The sequence below is a fragment of the Tenrec ecaudatus genome, chromosome 1, assembly GCF_050624435.1.
Source record: "Tenrec ecaudatus isolate mTenEca1 chromosome 1, mTenEca1.hap1, whole genome shotgun sequence".
Classification (NCBI taxonomy): Eukaryota; Metazoa; Chordata; class Mammalia; order Afrosoricida; family Tenrecidae; genus Tenrec; species Tenrec ecaudatus.
In genome coordinates, this window is record NC_134530.1 from 288,860,971 (window position 1) to 288,887,794 (window position 26,824).

The 26,824-nt window shown below is 58.0% G+C and overlaps 2 pseudogenes; both read right to left on the minus strand.

The window, feature by feature from the left end:
* LOC142440589 (bifunctional peptidase and (3S)-lysyl hydroxylase JMJD7-like) overlaps positions 1–16,533 on the minus strand; it is a 124,525-nt pseudogene extending 107,992 nt beyond the window's left edge.
* Positions 16,534–16,554: 21 nt separating this feature from the next.
* On the minus strand, positions 16,555–26,614 carry LOC142440600 (cytosolic phospholipase A2 beta-like; annotated as a pseudogene).
* Between the last annotated feature and the right edge of the window lie 210 nt (positions 26,615–26,824).

Genomic DNA, 26,824 nt, shown 5'->3' on the forward strand with positions numbered 1-26,824 from the left:
GAGTGGAGGCCCAATGTCCATCTGCTGCCTTAGTACTAAACCTATAAATATATGCACACAGATCAGTTTCCCTACACTCATATAAATATATTTACATATGTACATTCCAGTCTTTGGACCTCTATAAATACCCTTTGTCACCTAGTTCTCTCCTCTATTTCCTTTTATTTTCCTCTTGTCCCACTATCATGCTCAGCCTTCATTTGGGTTTCAGTAATTTCTCTCGGTTACCTTGCCCTTGCTGAATCCCTACCAGACCACTCACACCCTCCTTGCTACTGATTTTGGATTAGTTATTGCTCCCCTGTCCCTGGGTTGGTCAGCACTACCCCTTTGCCCCCTTCTCTCCCACTCCCCTATTCCCCCGGAACTATTGGTCCCCTTGTTTTCTCCTCCAAACTATTCATGCAGTCTATCGTATCTAGATAGGTCTGTAGAGATAATAATATGCACCAAAAATCAAGTCATTGCAAGATAGGCAATGAGTGAGAACACAGCAATGACAACAAAAAGGAAACCAATTACCCATAGAAAAATAAATTAATTTTGGAAGGCAAATGCTTTGAAAATGATGAGGGCAAAGAATGTACAGATGTGCTTTATACAACTGATGTAAGTATGGATTGTGATAAGAGTTGTATGAGTCCCTAATAAAATGCTTTTTTAAGAATAAAATAAAAGAAAAAAATTTTAAAGAAAGAAAAACCTATACATAGATGAAGGTCTGATTTTTAATCTCTAGGCATGTCCTTCAGTCAGGTCCAATGGGGTACCATGCTTTGGCCCCAGAGTCTGTCCTTTGTACTACCTCAGGGTCTCCCTGCTCTGCTCCCACGGTTGCTCTGCCACACACTTTTAGTGGTTTGCCTCAGTGCCATAGGATCAGTCTGGGCCAGTTCTAACCCTGAGTCTCCAGTGTTGTCCCCCTTAGGGCACTGGGCCATCAATGGACGGTGTGTCTCGTAGTGGGACCAGCCACATTGTCCACTCTGTCCATTGGCTGTTCAGAGCCGGGATATCGTCCTCCAGGCCTGATGGGCCAGGATGTGCCCCACTCTCTCTTCCTTCCCCTTCTTTGCTCCCATTTGCTCTGATCAAACATGCCCCTCTCTCCTAGATGCAGCTTCAGTGTTGTCCTCTGAAGTAAATTCTTCTAGGGGCAGGGGCAGTTGTCCACATAGCTGGTATGGGAGCCCAGCCCTCAGGCCCCTCCACTGGCTCCCCACTCCGTGCGGGCACACTGCATTCATCTGGCACTGGCTTGATATCTGGTCCCTCTTTCCCTGTGGAAACACAAACAATACCCTCCCCTTGGGTGGGACAGTCAGGCACCTTTTCTCTGGAGCTTCCCTCAGCACCACCTTCGGTTGTGTCCATGCCCAGGTCCAGGAAAGGCTATGCGCCCTGCAGGATGCTTGGGAGCAGGTCTTTCAGGCCTGGGAACGGAAGCAAGGGAGACGGCAGGCCATGCACCACAAGCAGCTCTTCCTCAGACAGTGTGGAAGCTGGACAAGATCCTGCAGGCCCAGGAGACAGCTCCCCTCACCACACACAGACACACTGACCCCAGGACCTCCAGTCCTCCTGTAGTACCACCCCAATCCCCCTTGCTTCCTGGATCACTGGCTGCTATTCTGATACGGAGCTAGATAGTGTGTCTTCCCAAGTTGCCAAGGGGACACCTGAGCCTCAGGTCACTCAGGGCCATCTCCTCCCCACACCTGGCCCCAGCCAGCCAAGCCCTACGCGGTTTGGTTGGAAATTGATGGGGCTCCTCCCCACCTCGTCAGAAGTTGGGATGTTCCTAACGGCCCCAAGGTTGGAGTGCTCTTCTTCCTCAGGTTCCATCCCCTCCTGCTCAGCACCCACCTCCCCACCCCCAGCCGCAGGCCCCTTGATGTACCCCCAGAGAGACCAGGCTGTAAACCAAGGTTCTGGCAAATTTTGCTGTCTAGGGTTCCCTTTGAACCACCATCTGTGCCCCTGATCCCCCCCCCCCCACCTCTGTGTCACCTCCATGGCTGACCCAGGTATTCCAGGAAGCCAGTGCCCTGGAGGGCTCTGTGGAAGAGGTGGAGCGGCTGATCCAGAAGCATGGCACCTTCCAGAGGTGCTGAGCACACAGGAAAGGGAGGTGATGGCCGGGACGGTCATGGGCATGACCCTGATAAGGCCGGGGTATCCAGACTGTTGGGGGCACACGGGTGAGGTGTGTATGCACACCGAACCTGTGCTGGTGGGTGAGGGATTACCAAGGAGCCAGTGGCTCCAATCCAGGGCTGGTGACCAAGCCAGGTGCCCAAGCACCCAGAAGCACATAGGATTGGGTTAGGCCACACTCTGGGGACCACAGAGGGCATTTGATCTGCCCATATCACATGGCCCCTGCTTCCTTCTGCCCAGGAGCCTGGCCAACCCTCTACTGCAGAGCTGTTAGTGAGGGTTAGACACTTATAGTGAGGGCTATGGGCTGTGAGCCAGCCCCAGCAGGGGTACACTCGGTACTCAGGGCTGGGTCCACCTCCCACTTCCCACCTCCCACTACGCAGGCGGCTGCGCTGAGAGAGCAGGCCAGGGTGCTGCCAGGCCCCTGGGTTCAGGGCCTGCTGGGCACGATATGAGAGCGGCCGGCTTGAGTGGAAGCCCTGGGAGAAGGTCAGCGACACAGCTTCACACCTCTCTGATTACTGCCGGCTTTCTCATGGCTGCTAGCCAGGTCAGAGGGCACCCCACCTGAACCCCATTTTACCTTTACAAGTGACCTTCAGCCCCACTAGGGGCCAAGGGGCGGCCTGCGGTGGAACGGGATGTGGAGAGTTTAATGGCTTTTCCAGGGGCAAAGCTAGGACTGGAGTCCAGGGCCCTTGATTCTCAGACCCATGTGGACACCTGTCATTCTGATCGGCAGAGTAGACAGGGCCCCAGGGGTGGGTGAGGGGCACCCTCCACATGAGAACCCACCCATGGCCCATGCCCAGCCACTTCCTAGATCTGAAGACTGATGGGCCTGGGCCCTGTCATCTTGGGTGAAAGAAAAATTATTGTGCTGTCCCTGAGCCTGGTCAGAATTTCAGTCCTTGGCACAGCCCGAGGGGTAGACGGAGTCACCGCTTGGGGCCAAGGCAGTATGAACATCAGGGCACTCATGTCCCCACCATCACACAGGACGGCGACTGGATCCAGGGGTGGGGCCAGCAGCTGGAATAGCCTGTCCCTCTTGGGGACCTCAAAGAGAAGCTGATGCGGTTTCAGAAACACCTGGCCTATGAGACAGAGACCCCATAGAAGGGAGGCAGGAAGGGAATTGACAGGAAGACCTGGGACCCCTGCTAGGTTCTGGTTTTCCATCCAGCAGCCTTGTCCCCAACACCCGCAGTGTCACTGTGCAGACACTAATCAGACTCTGTCACCTGCCGGAGGCCAAGGCCAAGACAAGCCAGGAAGAAAGGATCGAAGAGAACCCTGGGCAGAAGAGCAGAGGCCAAGTCTGTAATGTGCCCGTCCTCCACAGGGTGCCCTTGCTAGAGTCCTGGATCTTGGGAAGAATCTGGAGAGCATGGAGAAACTGCTGCACAGACACGAGGCCTTGGAGCAGGAGATGGGCCTCCTCCAAGTTCAGGGGCAGGTATGCCACTGGGTCTAGCATCGGGGCCAGGCCAGGGGACCTCTTCTGTGGGACCTTGCAGAGGAAGAGCTGATCCAGGATACTCCCATACCAGGGGCCTCTTGAGCACAACCTGATCCCCTTCCTCAGCCTCCGGACATACCCCATATCCCGGAGCAGAAGGCAGCCCTCCTCTGCCAGAGAAGCCTTGGGTGAGCCCGCAGCCTCGGCCACAGGTGCCAACAGTTTATGGACAGCTGGCAACAGCTCCAGAGCAGAGCCCAGAAGTGGTATGGACACCCTTTGGGTCCATTTCTTCACTCCTGCCCCCCTTCAGCAATCAAGTCCCATGCATCCCTTTGACTCCTTGTTTTAGGGTACAAAAGAGACCTTCAGGACAAACAATGTAAAGAAAACATCAATCAAGTCTTAAAAGAAATCACGACCACACAATGACCCAGACACATCATACGTGAAACAAATCCAGGGAGACTCATATGTGTGTAAGAAAGAGGTCTACTGGCGATATCTAAAACAGATGGAAATAGAGTTACCATATGACCCAACAACCCCCGCACCCTTACTGGGCAAGAAACAAACCAAGATCAGACATCTGTGCTCCAATGTTCATTGTGGCACAGTTCACAATTGCAAGGAATTGGAAACAACCCAAATTTCCATCACCTGACAATTGGATTAAAAAGCTGGGGTACTCTACCAGCGGGGATCAAGGATGTAATGTCACACCGGAAGTTCTCAGCGCCCCAGCATGGGTCTCTGGGCTTTCTGCCTCGGAAGCGCAGCAGCTGGCATGGCAGGAAGGTGAAGAGCTTCCCCAAGGATGACGCCTCCAAGCCGGTCCACCTGACGGCCTTCCTGGGCTACAAGGCCGGCATGACCCACATTGTGCGCGAGGTCGACAGGCCAGGCTCCAAGGTGAACAAGAAGGAAGTGGTGGAGGCCGTGACCATCATGGAGACCCTTCCCATGGTGGTGGTGGGCATCGTGGGCTATGTGGAGACACCTAGCGGCCTCCGGACCTTCAAGACGGTCTTTGCAGAACACATCAGTGATGACGAGTGCAAGCGGCGGTTCTACAAGAACTGGCACAAGTCGAAGAAGAAGGCTTTCACCAAGTACTGCAAGAAGTGGCAGGATGACGAGGGTAAGAAGCAGCTCGAGAAAGACTTTAGCAGCATGAAGAAGTCCTGCCCGGTCATGCGCGCCATCGCCCACACCCAGACGCGCCTGCTCCTCCTGCGCCAGGAAAAGGCGCACCTGATGGAGATGCAGGTGAACGGGGGCTCGTTCCGTGGCTGAGAAGCTGGACTGGGCCCGAGAGAAGCTGGTGCCAGTGAACCAGGTGTTCGGGCAGGATGAAATGATCGACGTCATGGGGGTGACCAAGGGCAAAGGCTACAAAGGGGTCACCAGTCGTTGGCACACCAAGAAGCTGCCCCGAAAGACCCACCGAGGGTTGCACAAGGTGGCTTGTATCGGGGCCTGGCATCCCGCCCGTGTGGCCTTCTCGATGGCCCGCGCTGTGCAGAAAGGCTACCACCACTGCACAGAGATCCAAAAGAAGATCTATAAGATTGGCCAGGGCTACTTCGTCAAGGACGGCAAGCTTATCCAACAACGCCTCCACTGACTAAGATCTCTCTGACAAGAGCATCAACCCCCTGGGCGACTTTGTCCACTACGGGGAAGTGATCAATGACTTTGTCATGCTCAAGGGCTGCATGGTGGGCACCAAGAAGTGAGTGCTCACTCTGCACCAGTCCCTGCTGGTGCAGAACAAGCGCCGTGCCCTGGAGAAGATCGACCTCAAGTTCATCGACACCACCTCCAAGTTGGGCCATGGCCGTTTCCAGACCGTGGAAGAGAAAAAAGCTTTCATGGGACCACTCAAGAAAGACCGGATTGCCAAGGAGGAAGGCGCATAACAGATGGTACAGCTGGTGGGATCAGAATAAAGACTTCTTTTTCAGTGGGGGGAAAAAAACTGTGGTACATACATACAATGGAGTACTACGCATCGCTAAAAAGTAGTGATGAAAGTTTGAAGCACATCACTGCATGGGAAGAACTGGAGGAAAGCATGCTAAGCGAAGTAAACCAAGCACAAAATGACAAGAACACATTGAGTCCACGGAGGTAAGCTTTAAAAACAATGCAAAAGGGACATAGGGGAAAAGCTACTGTATGAACATTCCTGGGGTGAGGACCAGGTAATATGGCAGGGACCAGACCAAATTCAGGGATACACATGGTAGACAGATAAAAAGAGGCGGGGAAAGGAAAAGTAATAATAATAATAAATAAATGGGTAGCGGGGTCACAGGGCACTAACCCGCCCAAGGGTGCCACCGTGAACCCCCTATATCTCCGATCTGCCTGCCTCTGTGCCTTGGCCTGTGCTCACCCTTTCTCTACTTGGCTCGGTCCTACACCTGTTCTTTTGTGTCTGGCTTATGTCCTTACCAGCAGCCCTGCTGGCGTAGTGGTTACAAATTAGACTGTGATCTGCAAGACTGGCAGTTCAAGTCCACTAGCTGCGCCTTGTGAGAAAGATGAAGCTTTCTATGTCTGTAAAAGAGTTACCATCCCCGGAACCCAAGGGGGCAGTTCCACTCTGCTCTTTAGGGTCACCATGAGACAGAGTTGACTGGATGGCAGTGAGTTGCGAATTTTATTTATTTCATTCCCAGCATGTCTTTCCAAGGTTCATTTGTGACCTGACATTTATCCCCCTATTTTAATGAAAGGACACCACTCCATTCTAGAACTCGAACTCACTGACTTGGTCCATCCATCTGTCCACGTACTCAAAGGCGGCTTCCAGCTTTGGCTTTCGTAACTATAATGCAGTGATGTCCATAACTTAAAAGAAAGCGTTTTGACATGATGTTTTTAGGGGACACAGTGAGACCAGAGCATTTGTCCCTGCCGGTGAAGGGACTAGAGGTCAATCCTTTTTTTCCCCTTCTTTTTTAAGTGTCTCTATTCCCATCTATTCCCATCTATTAAGTGTCTCTATTCCCATCTATTAAGTGTCTCTATTCCCATCAGGACTGTATATGGTTTCTCTCCTTGAAACCAAATAATCCATTGTTGTGCCCATTACATAGAGCGGGGCACGAAGCTTACAAGCTAGTGCCCAGAACCTACAGCCACAAGGCTGGTGGCTGGAGGAGGTATGTGTGCCCACTGTGGCTGCAGGAGGGACAGAGGGGCCTGCAGGGGGGGGGCACTGGGCCTCAGAGACCTTCCAGGCGAGGCTACAGGAACTGCAGCAGCTCTGGGGCGAGCTGAGGGCCAACTGTAGGAGGAAAGAGGCCACGCTCCAGGAGGCCTGCAAGGTAGGACTGTGCACGCCCTGGGCCAGGTTGGATGGGACCCCAGGTTGCCCAGTGCCCACTGCTCACCCCACGTCCTGCCCCAGGCCCTGCGTACGGGGGAGCATCTGGGAGCTGGAGAGCTGGCTGCATCCTGTGGAGGGGGAGCTGCGAGTCCCTGGCAGTGGATAGGATTGTCCTGGGGTGGATGAGCTCCTGGGGGCACAGGCAGATGTGGAGGCAGCAGTGGCTGAGCATGCTCAAAGGGCACGGAGCCTGCTGGCCCGGGCCTGGGCCTTCATTCCTGAAGGGCTCAGCCTCAACGTGGAGGATCCTGCCCTGCTGCTGCTTCAGAAGTAGATCTGCCTGTGCCCCCTCCTCCTTCCCTGCAGGAATCCCACCCCTGTCCCCAGCACACCCACTCCCAGCGCTCCTGTGACCAGCATGAGGAGCTCACCTTAAGACTGTCAACCCTGCACCACCATCACCCCCTGACCCCCCCCCCACCCCCAACCCTCACCCCCACCCCCCGCACTGACAGCAAGCTAGAGAGCCTGCGGGAGCCCTGAGGCCCGGAGCCTCCTTTCCCAGTTCTTTAGGGACACTGATGAGGAACTGGCCTGGGTGCAGGAAAAACTGGCCCTGGCCACAGCCAAGGACAACGGCCAGAGTCTGAGCGAGGTGCAGCACCTGCAGCAGCAGCACCAGGTGCCAGCCCACCCCAGGATCAGAGGGGAGGGTGTCTGCCCCAGCAGGGGGCAAGCACAGGGCCCTGAGTGACCACTGGAGACTACGAGAAGACACAATATGGGGCCCAAGGAGGAGCTTCTGCCTCAGCAGGCTTTGGGACATCCTGGGCTCTTTGCTGACCATGGAGACAGGGTCCATGTCTATGGGGCCCCATAAGGCTTCAAGGGAGTCTCCCAAGGAATGGCCTGTTCACATAGCAGCCCTGGAGACCTTGCGTACTCCACAGAACTTGGAGCAAGAGCTGCACAGCCGGTCCTGGCCAGGATGGTGGAGGACACAGGACACAAGCTGCAGGCTGGCACTTTGCCACCCAAGAGGTGGCAGCTGAGGTGCAGCAGCTGGAGAGCGCTATGCGCTGCCTGTGCGCAGAGGCATAGCAAAGGAGGCTGAGGCTACAGCAGGCTCAGGAGGCCCAGCAGCTGCAGATAGATAGAGGTGAGGGGCACGAAAAGTGGGGGTCTGCCCGGTGTCCAGGGCTCAAGGGGACTCCTATGGGGGACCCAGACTCTCGATGTGCCTAGCAACTCCTCTAAGCGCTCTCTTGTTCCAAGGCCTCTCTTCCACACGTGTCCAGAGATGAGACCCACTGGGTCCTTTAGCTTTGCTTTCCTACTGAGGCAGAATGAACCCAATGGCAGTGGGTGTGGGGGTGTCTCCTAAGCCGGTGGCTCTTCTCAGTCGGTTATTGCATTCGAATGTCCTGGAACTTTGAAAAGATATGGACATGCAGCCTCCAATCCAGACAAAATCTGGATCTACAGGGGTGGGGCCTAGGCAGAAGCACCTTTTAAAGCTCTCCTGCCAACCCCGCGGGGAGGAGGCAGCACACCCAGGTCCAGTGGGGAAACAGATATGCCACTCTGGACAACCGTCTGGCCGGAACCACCGTGTTCTTGTGACATGGGAGAACTTCGTGGGAAAGGGAAAAGAAAAGGCCACAGGGCTGCAGGGGACCTCGGGGAAGGAGCTGTCTTGCTTCCTGAGAACCAAGACTGCCTTCAGAGTAAACTGTGGGAAATAAAAAAGAAACAGGGGGCGGGCTTCTAAAGAGCAGCCAGGTGGGCCGGTGCACTCCTTCTCAAGGCTGCAAACCCAGGCTGGAGGCCATGGCCCACCCGGCTGTCACCCCAGCTCCTGGAGGCAGAATCCTGGCTGGCAGAGCAGGGCTGTGCCCTGGACAGCATGAACACGGGCCTTGTGCACCCTGATGCCATGGTTGGAGGCCACCCAGAGTGAGCTGAAAGGGTTCTGCGGGCACCTGGAGGATTTGCAGAACTCAGACAGGTTGGCAGGGGGTGGGAAATCTAGGGAGCAGGGGGTGGGCAGCCAGAGAGGAGAGGGCAGCAATCCCCTGTGACTTTCCTGATGCAGCCCCACAGTGCTGTCCAGCTGTGGGCGGTGAGGGAGGTCCACGCAGTACGACTATGGGCAGCGGAGGCCCAGGGGTAGTGCCAACTGGAGGGAGAAGCCCTGCTCCTCCACGCCTGGCTGTACAGCAAGGTGGCCACTGCCGACTCCCAGGACTGTGGGCAGGACCTTGAGGGTGTGGAAGTGAAAGTGGATGGAGGAACGGAGGGTAGGGTAGATGCTGGGTGGGCTGAGGGGGCAGGAGATGCTCTGCGGAGTTCTAGAACCAGGGCTGAGGGATGTGGGAGCTGTTGGGGCCAGCTGGCCCTTTCGTGAGTTTTAGGAGCTGCCTGAACCCTATCCACATTGACCCTCTCCAGCCCCACCTTTGCAGATGCTGGAACAGAAGTTCAAGGTCTTCCGGGAGAAAGGGCAGAGTGTGGGGCTGCCAGGGTGCAGGCTCTGAGGGAGCTGGCAGGTGCCCTGGAACTCGACTCCCCCAGCTCCATGGCCCAGAGTCAAGTCCACAGGAGCTGGGTTGAGGCCACATGGGTGAGGCTGGACAAGGCAATGAAAGCCCGCACAGAGGTGGGTGCCTAGAAGGACAGGCCAGCGACAGCCAAGGGGCTCGGGACACAGGGGCCTACCCCAGATGTGTGTGCGTGTGTGTGCGTGTGTGTGTGTGCTCATGTGTAGGGGTGGGCATGTGGGTGTGTGCATGCGTACTTCTGTGTGTATTCTCGTGTGTGCATGTGTGTATGAAGGGGCATGGCTGACTCCGGCTCCCAGCATCAATCAGCCTTCCCCGTCCAACCACGCTCCTTCCTGCCCCCAGTTTGGAGTCCTTCAGCGCAGGTCACCCCTTGTGGCAGGAGCACGAAGTGGACTCTCCCAATGCTCCCTGAGCACGGGCCGCAGTTTCGTTGGGGGCACAGGCCCTGCTGGTCTTCTTGCTGACCGCCACTCTTAGAGCTCCCTGCCTCCCCTCACCACACCCTCCTTTCTCGGGATCTGGTGTCTCAGTGCACTGAGCACCTGACAGGTCCTGCAACCGAAATCCTGGGGCTGGGTGGCCCCGGGGCCAGCCCTTTCCACACTGACTGTTGGAGGTGCTACAGGCAGACCCCCTGACAGGCAGCCCACTCGCTCCCTGAGCCGCCGTCCTCATGTGCTCAGGGCTCCCCATCTTTTTGCCTTCCACCCAACATGCGTGTCAAGACCCTTTCCTCCCTCGAGCCCTGCCTGTGGCCCCCGGGCCTCATCAGGAACCTGCTGTGATCAGAGGAAACCATCTTCTAACCACCAAAGGGCCAGAAGGCACGAATGTACAGCGATGATAATAGGTAAAGGTCACGGTAAAGTCACAGAGGACAGGAAAGACAGGGGCGAGAGAATACAATACAGAGTCAGACATGTTTTATTAGGCATTCTCACTTCAGCTCCTCTTGATGGACCACGTGGAACTGGGAGAAGTGGAAACTTTGCTATCTTGGGACGTGTATAGGGAGCCTGTAGACACACCTCTTCAGTAGTGACATGGGTCACAAGGTGGGTGGTATCTATCGTAAGGCCCCTGTACTTGAGCTCACCAAGGTGAGGAAAGCATTGGGGGAAGCTACAAAGGGGGCTGGGTGTCACGGTGAGAAGAGAGGGCAAAAGGATCATATCTGCTTCTACACAGAGATACAATCAGCCATGTGCTCACGTTAAGGCAGCCTAGCTGTTAACGGAGAATCCGTGAGAATGATTTTTAAAGTAGGATAATGTACTTGGACTTTACCTCTAACTTACCAAAGTAGAGGCTTTCCTACCGTGGAACACCAGCTTTCCAGATTCTCACTGTTATAAGTTAGGGAATAGAGTCTTCGTCCTATTTCCCTCCGTGTTAACGCCCCACAAATCCCCAAGCCACAGTCTTTGCTCAAAAGGAGGTGGCCCTGTTCTCAGGGAGAAAGTTGCTGGCCCTCCTTCCCGCTGTGCCCTCGACTTCCACAAGGCGGCGCTCGAGCTGTGGGGCCACATGCAGAAGGTGGTCCTGGTGGAGGGTGCTGTCCTTGGCCACTACCTGGCGTCTGTGGAGGTCCTGCAGCGCCAGCACCGCCTCTTGCAGGGAGGGCCCCAGTCCCTCCCCCTCCTCCGCGTGAACCCCTCTTTGTAGGCAATGGATGGATGAGGAGCCCTCGCCCCCAGCTGACCTCAGGCAGGACTGCAGCCTGCCCCTGCCCCCTCTGCGATGGGGGGTGACGAGCCTGGGCTTGACCTAGGCTGGGGTACAGCGAGGATGGCCTGCAGAGTCCTGGGTGGAGAAGCATTCAGCCTGCTCTTTGCCAGCTGCAGAGGGAGCTGGTGGCTGTGGACGAGGTGGTGGTTCAGATGGGGATGGAGGCCATTCAGGTACACCCTGCGGTCCAGGAGGGCCTGGCCGGGCAGCTGGCTGAGGTGCAGGAGGCCTGGGCCACCTGGACATGAAGTCCTGGGAGCAGGGCCAGCAGCTGGAGTGGGCAGCCCATGGCCATGCCTTCCTCAGGCACTGCCAGGAACTGCTGTATGTGCCACCCCACCTGGATGGGGGCTCGCTCTGTTCCATGCAGGTGGGGGCACTCAGCTCTTCCCTGCTTCCTCCCTTTTCTGCCCTCCTGGCCCTAAGACCTGTTCCCATGCCCTGTCCCCCACCCAGCACTCGGGCTCAAGAGAAGCAGGCGCTAGTCTATATCCTCAGAAGGGCCAGCTGGGGCCAAGGAGACACTGGGGCAGGAGCTCTGCCTGAGAGCCCAGGCAGTGCGGCCGGCGGGGTAGCAGCTGTTGGACACCAGCCACATCATAGCCCCAGAGATGTGCGCGCTGAGGGCTAATGTCAGGGTGGTGCGTGGCCAGAGCCCCCTTTCCTGCTTCTCCCTGCTCCACGGTAACCCAGTCCTGCCCCACCCAGGCGACACCCTGCGCCCCTCCCAACAGCCCTCTGCCCCCCAGGTCACAGCGTCTCCAGGAGCTGAACAGGCAGCTGCAGGAGCTCCGGACGACCTGGGCCCTTCACCAGGAGCACTGCCTGGTGAGCCAGGACCAGGAGGAGCTTCGGGGAATGCTGGGTCAGGCTGAGGTCTGGCCGGCCTCCTGAGAGGACCTCCTGCTAGACGCTGACTGTGGGGTGAGCAGGGATCCACCCCTTAGAGGGCCACATGCCTGGCACCAGGACTTGGAAAGGCAGCTGGCGGCCCAGGAGGAGAAGCTCACCCAGCTCCAGATGTAGGTGAGGGTGTGGAGGGCGGGACTGAGGAGGCGTCGAGGGGCCTCAACCTGCGGTGGAGTCCCCAGAGCATTGATCCGCCCTGAGGGGCACCCCTTCGAGGAAACAGCCGCAGGGTCCTGTCCTCCGTGGGCAGTCTGGCTCTGTGGGGTCCATCACAGCTTCTTCTGCCCAACTGCTCCCTCCCCTCCTCCTCCTGGTTTCCCCCTCTGAGAGCTGCCCCCAGAGCAAGCCCTGTGGGACACAGAGGGTCACTATGGGTGGAAACCAATCAATAATCTCATGGGTGCAGAGCACACTCTGAGGAACACAGGGGAGGTGACACTAGCTACAGAGAATCTGAGTGGAGCGTGGGTTTGTAATCCTTGTGTAGGCTGGGGGCGGGTTGATATCACAGGATCCTGTGGGACTGAAAGTGAGGACCTGAGGGTGGATGGGCAGAGGGAGTGCCCCATCCTCTGAGGCAGGAAGGTGGTCAGCTAGGGTGAGCACGGAGGAAGATGAGCAGGGGCTCTGCAGTCACACAAATGTCACCTAAGAATCTCACTTTAGTATAAAATGTTTGTCTCCATTGCAAAGCCACCTCTAGCAACTAGGATCCCCTCTCTCCCCATCTGGAGCAGACGAGTGAAGAAAATCAAAAACTGAAGCAAAGCAGTCCACAGGACTAACGGACCACCAACACCACAGCCCTCCATCCTTGTCCTGGAGACCAGGAGAGTTAGATGGTGCCCAGCCACCGCCTCAAACTGCTCTGGTTGAGCTCAAACTGGCAACTTGTGCACAGCTTGAAAGCCAATGGAAGTCGACTTCATGAAGAGAGGGCATTACAAGTTTGACAGGGACTACTGGATCCCCGAACCAGGGCCCTTCAAATCCAAAACAGAGCCCAGCTCCGGGAATCACCCCTGCCCAAGCAACAGTCGAGCTGATAAAGTGAACGCATGGCACCTGTGAGGCACTTGCTTCCCAGAGCAAAGGGGAGCATTTGCCCTCAAAATTCAGGAGGGAGGGAGGGGCCAGGGAGGAGGTAAGAAGAGTGCTGTGTTATATTATGAGGGCTGCAAACAAAATGTGTAGAAATTGTTAAACTGCTCTGCATGTTTCCACTTAAAACAAAACCCTCTATATTAAAATTCATATATATATGTGCATTATATGTGTATATATATATATATATTAGTCAAACCCAAGGTCAGAAAAAGGCATGCCCCGGGCTGCTGCTCGTGGCAAGGTCAGTGGTGTGAAACCCATCAGAAAGACGCGGCTCGGTTGTCTGCTCCCGTAGTGACAGCCTCAGAGAGCCGCAGGGGCCGTCGTGTGCTGTCCTACAGGGCCTCGATGATAGAAATCGACTCGATGGCAATGATTTGAGTGCTTTGAAGGTCAGAAACTGTAGACAGTGATCTATAAACGTCCTTCTCTCCTGTAAGGTGTCTGTAACACAATCAAAGGAAAACAATCGGTCTGCACTCCAGATCTTCAATGGGACCATTTCCAGGGAGCCTGGCCACACACTGCCAGGCTGTGCCTTCTCAGATCCGCTGGCACTGCTAGGAAGGTTGTGGGCCCTGCAGGGGTGGGGGACTCTCCAGCCTGCTCCCCAGCAATAGAGGCACTAGGCCAAGACTGGAAGAGCCCCGGCGGGGGGAGAGTGGGGAGGTTGAGGCAATCACTGTGCCCTGCTTCTGACACTCTTCATGTGGCTGCTATGGTCACCCTTGACCTCAGGGAAGGCTAAGGGTCACCAGGGCAGAAAACACTTCCTTTTTATGGTGAGGGCCATATCAGGTCTCAACTCCACTGCTAATTAGATGTGGTCTCTAGCAAGTAACCCAGCCTCTCGGTGCACCCAGTTTCCCCAGTGCTATCTGGAGTCCCCAGAAGGGCCAGGTACAGCGAGGCTGCTTGCAGCTGGGCCAGAACCAGCAGCTGCCCTCATCGTGCCCTGAAGCCAGAAGCCCAGAACTCAAAGGCTGAGCTTTGCTGAAGGTCGTCCGACAGGGCCTCTCAGCTTAAGTAAGCTGTCCCAAGCTCCAGGCTGCACAAGTTGCTCCCTGGAACACGTGGTCCGGGCCCCCAATGTGGGCACACAGAAAGCCAGTTCACCTCTCAGGACAGTGGTGGTGTGACTGGATGTGGACACGCCCGCATCGCCCGCTCGGGGCTCCTGGAGCAGGGTCCCCATCTGCTCTGCACCTCCCGCACCAGACGCCCACTGCCCTGGGACTAAGAGAAGCCTCACCCCCACCCGCCAGGGCAACCCATGGTCCCCAGGCAGCTTCTGGACCATGTCACTCCCTTCCCCAGACTTGATGGCTGTCCCACCCACGGGCTCAGCCCTCTGTACTCATGCCTGTCCATGTGTGCATGTGTGTTTGCGGGCGCACCTGTGATAGATGTTCACGTGTTTTTGGTAGATGCGTGTCCATCGGTGTGGTGTGTGTTCATCCAGGTGTGTTTATGGTATACATGCCTGTGGTATGTCCATCCATGTGTGTGTGTCTGTGTGGTGTGCGTCCATGGGCACACACACACATCTGCAGACCCGTGCGATCCTTCAGCTTCCTGCTGCTGGCTGGTCTGCAGAGAAGAGCAGGCCCTCTCGGAACGCCTTGCCTACTGGAGCAGCACGGGGTTAGGGCAGCCTCTCTTGGCATAGTCCCAGCAAGCTTGCCTGGACTTGGCCTCCTGCAACTGTGCCCTTTGGCCTGCCTTCTCCTCTTCCCTCTCCAAACCAACCTCGGCTCATGGGCAGCCTGCTGCCTCCCCGTCCCTTGCTGTCACAGTCCCCTGCAGCTCTCCCAAGGCACAGGCCCCGTCGCCCTCCAAGGGGAGAAGAGAATCTAGTCAGGGGTCAGAAGGTGGAGGCAGAGAAGGCAGGGCAGGGCAAGGCTCTCTCTCTCTCTCTCACATGTGCAAGCAGGAGCCCCTGTTCCCCCCTACTCCCACCCCCCAGAATGTGCAGCACCCCTGAGCCCACCACCCTCCACCAGTGGAGACATCCTGGGGCACCATCTCCGCTGTAATTGCCCACCTCCACGCACTCTCCCATGGGGTCCAGTTCATGAATGGGATGAATGGCTGGGGTGAAGCCTCATCCTGGACACAGGGGTACTGAGCAGTCACTCCTGCCCTGACTCTCACTCTGTGCCCAACCTGGGAGTCACTCAGCCATGCATTGGGGGGAAGGGGGAAGGGGAGTGTCATGGGAATCCACGTGGTTACCAATGCTAGAGGAACGTGGGGTATTGTCAGGGAGGTGGTGGTGGGGCAGGTGTGACCCAGGGACCCAACATTAATTCACTGGGCCTCGCTGCTCCTCCACAGGGGTGGGTGGGGCCAGAAGTGACCCTGGGGCTGTAGGTGAGTGGGTGGGCCCAGAAGTGACCCTGGGGCTGTAGGTGAGGACGTGCTCCATCCAGGTCACCACATGGAACCAGCCACAGACTGCCCATGCAGGCTCGCCACAGTCTAGCCAGGCCAGCACGCAGCACCCTGGGAACGGGCAGCTCCTGGTAAGGGGCAGCCCTTCCGAGGTCACACCTTCCTAGGCTCTTCCTCAAGGTGCTCTGACCCCCACCCGGCAAAGAGGGCAGCTACTGGCTGTGAGGGTGGGGCAGGGGTGCCCGAAGCAGACACCTCCTACGGGGCTTCCTGCTGGGAAAGGGTGGCACAGCACCAAGAGGCTGGCAACTCTTTGCGGGGCCAGGGAGATGTGTCCTTGTCTTGTTTCCTAAACTGGTCTTTGATGGTGGTACCAAAGGTCTCCCCATTCGTAGCAGCAATGACATCCTCAGACCGTTGGTGGGACGAGTCATATAATGTGTGCAGCCCCCGAGTCCCTGCGTACAGCATTCAGAGCAGCAGGGCGGGGGAGCCTGGGACCCTCCCCCCAGTGCCAGCACTCTACACCGGGCCCAGCCACCCCGAACCCCTACCCCACCCCATTTACACCCCGGCTGCCACAGCACCTCTGCACCCCACCTCTCCCGGTGCTTGGAGAAGAGGCCCACTGTGGTCTGCTCCAGGGGCCCAGGGCCCAGGACCAGAGCAGCTGCTGAGCTGTGGCAAGCCCGTAGTCACAGCTTCAGTTCACAGTGCAGATGGCCCTCTGTGAGGTGCTGGCAGCTCCTGCCCCGTCTGGGGTACCAGGGCATACACCCAAGGCTAGGAAGGGTGCTGCTGGGGCCAACCAGGCCCTCCGAGGCCCCAGAACACTGGGGGATGGCTCTCTGAGGCTGAGGCATGGTGTCACTCGGGGCGGGCTGTCAGTGCTGCCTCCTCTTCCGCACGGCCTCGCGCAGGGCAGCCGGCAGCCGCTCCTGGTTGTTGCAGATGTTGTAGTGGGCCAGGCCCAGAAGCTTGTCCAAGTCCTCTTGGCTATAGGTCACTTTCGAGTAGTGGTAGGGGGAGTCAGACGGAGACAGGTTCACCCGGCCGGCCTCCTGCTCCTCGGGTGTCCTAGGGACCCCTGTGCAGAGAGCACATCGTGGGCATGGAGGGGCAGGGTGCTGGGGTGGAGGGAGGGTCTGCTGGGTCGGGGAGGCTGGGACACCAGGAAGGGGGTGGCGGCAAGCTGGCTCACCAGGGGCTGAGTGGTCCCGGAAGGAGTCGTTGACCAGGGGGAAGTGCAGAATGACTGGGGCCTCAGGCCGGCCGGGATCAGAGAACTTGTGGCACTCCCGAGGCTGGCGCTCCTCATCGAGGCTGGGAGAGATGGGCGGGAACGGGATGCCCTGCTCTTGGCACATGCGGCCCACCAGCTGCAGCTGCCTTGGGCTCCCTTGGTCCTGGACACTGACGTCACATAGGACCAAGCATCAGTCGGAGTGGACAGCCGTTCCACAGCCCCTCAGAGCTACACCAAACGGACTGTAGCCATCACTGAGGCCAGCCATGAAGGGCACACACCTCTCACTAAATTAACACAGAAACTAAACGCTGAGGTGTCGACGGCCTGCAACCAGCCGGGGTGCAGGTGCAGCCAACCAGATTCACCATCATATCCTCTCCCCATTGCGGAGAAAGCCCCCTGATGGAGCGTGAATGAAACCCCAGTTCTTTTCACAGGGAGTGCTGGTGGTGAAACAGTTATGTGCTGGGCGAGGTTCTGCAGGTTCAGCACTGGGAAACCACCCGCTGCTCCATGGAGAGAGGGCCGAGCACCACGTTCCTGAACTTGTGCCTCCACGTTGGTAGCCACAGACTCTCCCTTAACAGCCATGCTGCCTTCAAGTGAGCACATGGCTGGTCTGATCTCCCTACAGAGGCAGACATCCTCTGGCTCTCTCTTCCTGCTGTCGCCCAGCCCCCCTCTCAGCTTCCCCCAATGCAGCTGTTAGGCTTCCTCACTTGTGAACTCAGCATTACTGTCGATCCCACCCACCTTGTGGCGTATGTAACTACTGAATATGCATGTCTTAAGGCTACCTGTAACTACCCCAAGTTAATACAGATGCTCTCTCTTCCCCCACTTCCTCGTGGTCCATCAAGAGGAGCTGAGGTGAGCATGCTATCATAAAACGTGCCTGACTCCTTTATTGTACTCTCGCTCCCCTATCTCTCCTAGCCTCTATGACTTTACTAGACCTTTACTATTTTATCGCCATACAATTGTGCCTACTGACCCATTGGTTGTTAGAGGCTGATTTCCTGTGACAAACTGCTCCGTGGGCATTTTTACTCCCGTAAGCAGTTCGATCTCGGAAACACACCAAGGGGGACCCGGTGAGTCAGCATGGACTCCATGGTGGGGATCCTGGTTTGGTTCTTTTGACATGGTGTGGTGGTTAGATATTATGTCCACTTGGACCTGCGTGAAAGTGCAGGGGTGGAGTCCCACCTGTCACTCAGGTGGAAGCCTGGTGATCCCTCCTTGGAAGGAAGGGGAGATGCTATGAGCCTCTTCCTCCTCGCTGGGATTCTGTCTCCAGGGACGGCCCCATGGGGCCACCAGCCTGGAGAGCCGCTGACTCGGCCGTGTTCACGCCAGCCTGGGCATTATCTGCCTGCAGCTACACAGAGGCTGAGGAAGGTTCTGACTAGCATGGTCTTGAATCACACTGGGCTGGGATGCCTTGCTGATCTAAAATGACTTCTTGATCTAAAGCTCTTTCTTTCTACACAAAGGAGTCTTGCTGCTTTTGTTTCTCTGGACAGCTCAGCCCATAGCATGTGGGTCCCTGTCTCATAGGGTTGGGAGGAAGCCAGCAAGGCACACACTGTGAAGCCGCCCTAGCATCCTCGGGTGCCACTCATCAGCTCCCCCACCTGAAAGGTGGCATTTAAGTTGTAGTCCAGCGACAGGATGAGGTCCACGTCCCGGGTGGGCTGCAGGAGGGGCGGGCAGCTGGTGTTGACAAAGTAGCCCACGTCCAGCAGGCACAGGCGGGGCTCCCCAGGGGTCAGCTGGTTAGGGAGTCCATCCAGTTTGGTGTCTGGAGAAGTGGGCGGGGTGGGAGGGCAGCCTTGAGCACGGGTGCTGAGGACACCACGCTTGCTCCCCTGGTCAGTGGCAGTCACTGGCTGCTCCTGGAAAAAGATTCCACCCTCAGGCCCCACCCACCTGGCCCCAGCCCTGAAGCAACCTCCAGCCCCAGCTGAAGGAGAAAGCAGGAAACTCTACTTCCCACATCCCGTGGGGCCACACATGGAAGGCCTGGAGCCAAGGGGTGAGGTGAGGGGCCCAGGAGGGGCCTGGAGCCAAGGCCCACAGCTCTGGGAAGACATCAGGGGGCTGGACCCCGGTGGGAGAAGCTACCTTTCCAGGAGGAGAAGTGAGGGTGCTGGAAATAGTCTTTGTGGAACTGGAGACCACGCAGAAAGTTGTGGGTGGCCTGGGCAAGCGGACGCCACGCCAGGAGGCCAGAGAACAACTCCCCGATCCTCCCAGCCAGGCTGGGTGGCACTTCCATCTTCAGCACTGGGACCTGCTCCTTGTCTGCACAGCCAGGGAGTGGGGCGTGGGTGCTAGCCCAGTCTGAGGGCAGTGACCCCGGAGAGGGAAAGAGCTGAGACCAGTGCCCCCACCATCACACACACACAGAGCTGGGAGTCACATGCCCACCCCCAGCACCAGCCCCGGAGCCTGGGCACCTACCCAAGCTGGTCAGGGTCTGAGCCCAGCGATCCCAGAACGGACTGGGCTCCGAGGACCAGTATAAGCTGTCTTGGAGGCTGGCTGCATATAGGTTGGTCCAGATACCTGGGAGCGCAGACACAAGGGGACGAGAGCCCCCATTCCTGTCACAGCCTGACCCTTCCCTGCTGCCCGCCTCAGTGATGGGGCTCCCCCAGAAACATCCTCCCCTCCCCCATTCTCTCTCCAAGACCCCCTCACCTTCCAGGAAGCAGATGCGGGACTCAGGCATCCTCTTCATCAGCCGCCCCATGAAGAACTCGGAGCCGAAGAGCTCGGAGGGGATGAAGGCACCTTACTTGGAGAAACCGAGCTCGTAGGGGGAGAAATCACACCACTCTGCGGTGGGAAGGGACCGCTGTTGGCCACCACCCTCCTGCCCACCCGAACCCACGCAGGGCAGCCACAAAGGACGGGGCGACTCCCCTCCAGTCCAAGTGACTCTGGGGTCATGGGTGTCTGGATTCACTCGGGTCCCGGACCAGAGTGTAAGGAGAAGGGCATGAAAAACTGCCTCCCCACACCATCCCAACCACCCCTTCCCCGACCCCTGGCCGCCCGGGGCCTCAACCAGCTGCCTCGACCTGCCTCCAAATTCAAAGGTGGACAGGCCGTGCCCCTTAGTGTTGAGGGCATAGTACATGGGGAGAGGTTTCTGGCCGTGCCTCAGAGCCTGTCGCTGCTCCGAGAGCTTGTGGACATCAGGCTGTAGGGAGATAACTCCGTGTAAACCCATTGCTGCCTGGTCTCTGGAGATCTCCCCTCGCCCTGCTACCCAGCAGGGCTGCCTCCAGGTCCAGGCCCGTCCCCATGGGCCGCCCTTCTGTACCCCATCATGTCACATGGCCTCATTGATGAGGTCCCAGAGGTTGGTGAAGCAGGCCGGGTGTCCCAGGCGAGCGCGCTCCTCCAGCTCCTGGTAGTACCATTGCAGCTGGCTGGGAGCCAACACGCCCAGCTTGTTCTTGGTCACCTGCGTCTTCAGCAGTACGGTGGCGCCCCCCAGGTCCTTCTGCGACCACTCTGGATCCTTGTAGAGGTTTTCTAAGGTCCTAGGCAAAGCCAGAGGTCGGGGGCAGACAGGTTCCTCTAAGAGTCCCCCGAGACCTCACACCCCTTCGGACCTTCTCTCCCAGGGCAGCAGCCCGCAGGTGCCTTCCAGCTCCATGGAGACAGCCGAAGCCCATGGGGCACCTTGGGCATATCGCACCTGCCACCTGCCTCCTCGCAGACCTTCCAATCTAGTCAGGGAGGCCAAGGGGGCACTGGAGAAGCCTTACCACAGGCACCCCTGCCTCTGCCCACTCACCCCCAGATCCCACACTCAGCCTGCTCACCAAGTGGAGCCTGAGGCCCCTGTGATGTAGAAGATGCAGTCCAAGAGGCCCAGCTCCCTGAGGCCGGTCAGCTGCCCATACAGGGAAGTCATTGCCCGGACCCCTCCACCAGTAGCCATGATTGCCACCACTGGGACCTGGAAGGGCAGAGTACAGCTGGGCTCAAGGGAGGCCCTGCGGGGACTTCCAGTTGGTGGAGGGGAGGTCAGGGTGCGCCGGGCAGTAAAAACCACAGGAGGATGACACAGCAAGTCAAGTGGCCACTCAGTCCCCTGCCCCTGGCCCCACCACCAAGTTAGCGTAGGTCAGAGTCTGGTGGGGACCCATGGAGCAGGTCTGAGTCAGAGCAGCTGAGGAGAGTCATGTCAGGATAACCTCCTTCAGCAGGGTGGGTCCTTTCGGGTTTTGAAAACTCCAGGGAGCGTACAGGCCACAGGCCTTATCTCCCCATCCCCAGCCTGGGGAGTACGGCGGTCACTTCTTAAAAGACACAGGCTCACCTCAAAACCCCTAAATCAGCGTCCCTCTCCCCTTGCAAGGAGCTCATTTCCTTAGGAGCCAGCCCAACCAGCAGAGAGGCCTGGCCAGATGTCCACCGAGTTGTCTGAGAGGCCCAGTCTTAAAAGCAGCTCCAGGTCACGGGCCAACGCACAGAGAAGGGTAGCTACCCCTGGTGGGGCCCGTGGTTCTGACACTGCTCAGCCGCATTGGGCCCAAGATAACATCAAGAAAGCTACGGGAAGTACAAGGGGGGTAGGTGGGCAGACGAGAGGCAAACACAAGTCCGCCTTACAACCAACCCTGGTCGGGCAATGGAAGTGTGGAGGCCCACTCAGCTCAACACTCGGCCTGAGACCCCCACACTCCTGCCCAGCCCGACAGACCTCGTCCTCCTGCAGGTCTCCCTCCAGCTGCAGGGCCTGCTGCAGGGCCTTGGCCACCACCTGCTCAGGAAGGCCTGCTCCTCAGCACACAGCTCGAAGCCCAGGCGCACGGCCAGCTCCCCTGGTCTGGGGGTGGGGTGGGGGGATGGACGGACAGTGAGGCAGTGCTCATCCTCGTCAGAAAAAGAGAACACTGGGCCCATCTCCCTGCAAGATCCACGTCCATCTCTTCTCTCCCTTCAGCCTGCGTGCTGAAGCTTGGAGAGTGAGGGGGGGATGGTGGGCCCAGAGCCACACAAACACGCCCGGCATGACAGCAAGGCCAGCCGGCAGATGAGGGTGTCCCTGTGGCCAAAGGTGGCCCTGAGTCTCAGCTTCTCCCTCCCCTGCAACGCTGGACCAGGGCTACACTGGGGAGGGGGCACGGGGGCTGAGAAGGAACAAAGGCCTTTAAGTTGGGGCTGCTTATGCTCCCAGACACCGAGGGCCAGCAAAAGTTCTTGAAGGCCCAGCCACGTTGCTTCCACCCAAAAGGTTGCTTCCTTCTGGTCTTTGTGCTCCTCAAACCAGGCATGTTACTCTCCTCAGCCCCCACCTCTCTCCCACCCAGTGAGGCCACACGCAGACTACAAGGCTGAGGAAGGACCCTCTCTGCTCTGAGCACCTTCCCAAGACTGGGAGCTCCCTGCTGCAGCCACCCGCTTGCTTCCGGTCCTCCAGGCCACCCAGCTGCACGTAGCGCCCTCCCTCCCCCGGCTGCTCTCCCCCAGCCCAGCCTCTCACCTGTCTTCTTTTCTCAGCTCCACCTTCATCAGAGGCTCCTGCAAACCAGCAAAACACCACTCAGAAAGGCTGGCACCTCCACCCCAACTTCGGCCCTGGGATGCCCCAGTCATCTCCACAGGGATGCACCCCCACAGCCCAGCCCAGGGGCTTGGCCCAAAAGAAAAGGGAGAGAAGGAGTCACCCCCTGCCACCACCCCCGCACTGGCCTGAGGCCCTGTCCCACCCCCACATCAAGGTCTCTTCCTCTGAGTGAAGAGTACCTGGGACGTAGGGAAGACCAGCCTCACGAGCTGGTCTGATGGCAGGGCCCTGAGTGGCACCTTCAGTTGCTCCTGGCGGGCGTTCTGCAAGGGGACTAAAACTGTACACTTACCCGAGTCTCAGAGCAGGGGTACCACCCGGCCCTGTGGGCCTGAATTCCAGGGGGTCAGTGGGGGGGGCACCCTACCTGCAGGTGGATACTCAGCTCCTGCTCCCAGCAGGTGGGGAAGTGGAAACGGAAGGAGTCACTGCCTACGGTGGCCTCCTGAGATCCCTCGTAGGATCCGGGGACCACAAGCTGATCTTTTCCCTTTGACTCTGGAGAAAGGAACCGAGGTAGGGGTGGGAGGGGGTTCCCTGCCCGTGAGGTGTCTCCCGCCCCTGTGGCTGGCAGAGGCTGGGAGGAGTTACCCCCAGCCCAGCCCCCTCAGAGCAGGGTCATGGGAAAAGACCAGGTCTTGGTAAGCCCGGGCAGTTTCACCCCCAGCCCCTAGCCTTCGGAGGCTAAAGGTGGCTGGCAGCTTCTTCCAGGATGGGCAGCTGAGGAAGGGGGAAGACATAGGCTGAGGGCCAGGGCTGTCCTGGTGACCTGGGAGACTCACCCTTCTGGTCCCCGGCCTCCTTCAGCCGCACATGCAAGCGGGAAAGCTCACGGGCCTGTGTTGGGAAGAGAAGATTCATATGCCGCCCCTCCCACGCAAGGATACCTCACCACTACCCTTTCCCCTGCAGCCCGCGGTTCCTGCTCCTCAGTCCCATGTCCTCTGGAAATCATAGCCCCTCCAACTTTGCTCTTTCCTGGTCCAGACAGACTTGCAGCCAGGAGGGCAGGTGAGCAGATGGCCTGAGGGAGGGTGTGTCACTCACCACTACAATCCCAAAGCACTACTATGATCCCAAATCACTACTGTGATCCCAAATCACTACTATGATCCCAAATCACTACTATGATCATAAAGCACTACTATGATCCCAAAGCACTACTATGATCACAAAGCACTACTATGATCACAAAGCACTACTATGATCATAAAGCACTACTATGATCACAAATCACTACTATGATCACAAAGCACTACTATGATCACAAAGCACTACTATGATCACAAAGCACTACTATGATCACAAAGCACTACTATGATCACAAAGCACTACTATGACCCCAAAGCACTACTATGATCCCAAAACACTACTATGATCCCAAATCACTACTATGATCACACAGCACTACTATGATCCCGAATCACTACTATGATCCCGAATTAGTACCATGATCCTAAGTCACCATTACCATCCCAAGTCACCACTATGATCCCGAATCACTACTATGATCCTGAATCAATCACTACAATGATCTGACTCACCACTAGGACACCGTTGCTGGTGAGCTGCTCTGCACAGTCTGTCCTGGGAAAAGCCATGAGCGGGGGTCAGGTTCTTGCCCCCAAGGAAGCCTAGGCAGTCCTTCCAACCACAGAGGGTCCCCGGGGAAGGACACCAGCCCTGAGCGCACGAGGCTCTCTCCTTCCAGAAGGGACAGATTTGACCCAGAGCCCCTCTCCCTACCTCGCAACCCCCAACTCCCCTGACCCCCGCAACCCCCAACTCACACACTCCGCAGGCAGAATTCAACGTCAAACCGCTCCCCACCCTGAAAAAGCAAGTTATACAGGTAAGACGTGTGCATGTATGTGGGCATGCATGTGAGTGGTTGTGTGCACATGTGAGTGTGTGTGCATGTGTATCCACATGGCTGTGCATGTGTGAGTGTGACAGTGGTTGAGTGCGTGTGCTTGCTTGTGAGTGTACCTGTGTATGTGTGTGAGGCTGTGTGTGGGTGTGAATGTGAGTGTGTGTGTCAGTGTGGGTATGTGCAGATTCCAACCCAGATGCCAGCCAGGGGTGCCAATGCGGGGAGGGCTGCTGTCCATAATGTGGCCCCGAGGAGGGGGCCGCTCCTCGGGAAGCAGGTCCTGGTTGACAAGGGCCTCGGGCACCAGGGAAACCTGACCTCATGGTCTGTAAACAAGTTCTTTGAAGAGGGCATTTAAGCAGCATCCCGTTGGTGGTACCGAGGGTGGCCGCCCATGTGGAGTCTTGCCTGCAGGCTCAGCAAGAAGCTCTGGCGCCGGAACTCCCCAGGCAGCAGAGTGCCCACGTCAAACAGCACTGACAGCATGGGGACGTCGCTGGTCAGCAGGTCCTGGTCAAAGACTTTCAGCTCCACCATGTTCTGGAAGGGGAGCAGCGGGACAGGGCCATGGGGTGGGGGGTGGTGTGGGGGTGGCGCTGGGGGTACGCAGGACTGGGCTGAGGCAGGCCCACCTTGATCTGGCTGTGCACCCGGAAGTGGAAGCTCTGGTTCCAGACAGGGTTTCTGCAGTTGTTGACCGTGCGCGTCTGGAGCCGGTGGTTGCAGGCCGTGGGCAGCCACAGGGTCACATAGAATTCACGGTGGGTCACTTGGAGGAGAAGAAATGAGGGCCAATTCTCCCCCAAGCCACGCAGAGTTCACCACCAGAGGGATCCCTGGGGACGCACCAAGCCCCACCCTCCATCACCAGCCCTTGCCCATCACTCTTTGCAGCCCCTCCTCCCAGGACCTCGCAGGCCCAGCCCTCCTGCCACCTCCCACCGTCCATGCCCTGCTCCAATTGCAACCTCAGTTCCCTTCTCTCTCGGTCAACTCACCCACGTCCCTGGCAGGCAGGCTGTGGGCCTGCAGCACAAGAATGGTGAGCAGGCAGGTCCCGGGCAACTTGGCCTGCAGAGCAGCGGGGAGGGGACAAGCTTGCTGTGGGATGACATGACCAAAGGCCGCAGGCGATGGAAGGGAGGTTGGGGCACCTGTGAGGGCTCACCCTGCACCAACAGGGCCAAGGCCACCCAGAACCCCGAGTCTAGAAGAGACAGGGCACGTCCATAGGAACTTACACAATGCCCATGACAGGTCTGTCCCAAGGGCTATCCATACATTAACTCAGCCGACTACTACGCTGCCTCACGAGGAGGTGGAGGCATGGAGAGGTGACCCAGCAACTGGCCGGAGACCCAGAGGCAGGATCGCTGTGCTCTCCGCTTCCCTCTCCTGGAACCAGCAGGCTCCCATCTTGCCACCTGTCTGCCCCAGCCCATGCCCTCGCTTACAAAGCTCTGGGTGGGCATACAGAAGGGCATGGAGGGAGCGGCCTGCTAGGACTAAGCTCCTGCTTGCTCACTCGCTCCTCCCTGTGCATCCCACCCCTGGTCAGGGGGAAGTTCTGGAAGCCACCTCTGTGCTGGGGCAAGTGGGAGGTTACCAGGCCAGGCAGCCCATGGGCGCCAAGCCCTGCGCCCTCCAGGTTCTCCGAGGGCAGAGGAACAAAGGACCCCAGGACTCCATCCCAAACCACCCCGGGCTCTGGGCTGAAGCCCTGCCAGGTGCGCTGGGGCCAGGGAGCGTGTGTCAGCACACCCTTTCACTGGCCTCCCAGCTGTCGTTGGAAGTCCCAGCTGCATGCACCCAGGGGTTCCTGGCAGAGGAAGAACCCGGGAAAGTCACCCATCTCATCAGTCTCAGGCCCCGACAGCCCAGGCAACTGACTCAGAGGGAGCAGGGGAGCAGCCAGGAGCCTCTCCCTGCCTAGAAGCTCTGTGGATCCGCAGCCCAGCCATGCCCCTACCCAAAGCTGGCAAACACGCCCCCTACACCTGAAGACCACCGTGGCCACAGCCCTCCAGAGAAAGCATTAGCTAGGACTCAGGTGGGGAGCAAGGGTCAGAGTGGGCTCCAGTGCCACGCCAGTCTTACCAGAGCCATGAGGCTGGGGGTCCCAGGCGGGGCGAGCAAAGGCAGCAGTAGCCACTGGGCCGAGGACTGTGGGGTTTTAAGCCAAAATCCAAGTATGTCCCAACTGGCCTCCCTAGCCCCTCCCACCTGCATCTTCCGCTCCGCCCAAGCCCCACACCCTGTCCAAGAAATGTGGCACCTCAGCCTATACTGGGGCTACTGACACCCTCCCATGGGCTCAAGGTCCCCCACCCCTGCTGGGTTCCTGGAAAACCCACTGCCCCCAGCAGACACCACCTGGGCCTGCCCAGCTGGGTCCTGCTTCCAGGACAGCTCACCAACCACCCGTGTGAGCAGGACAGG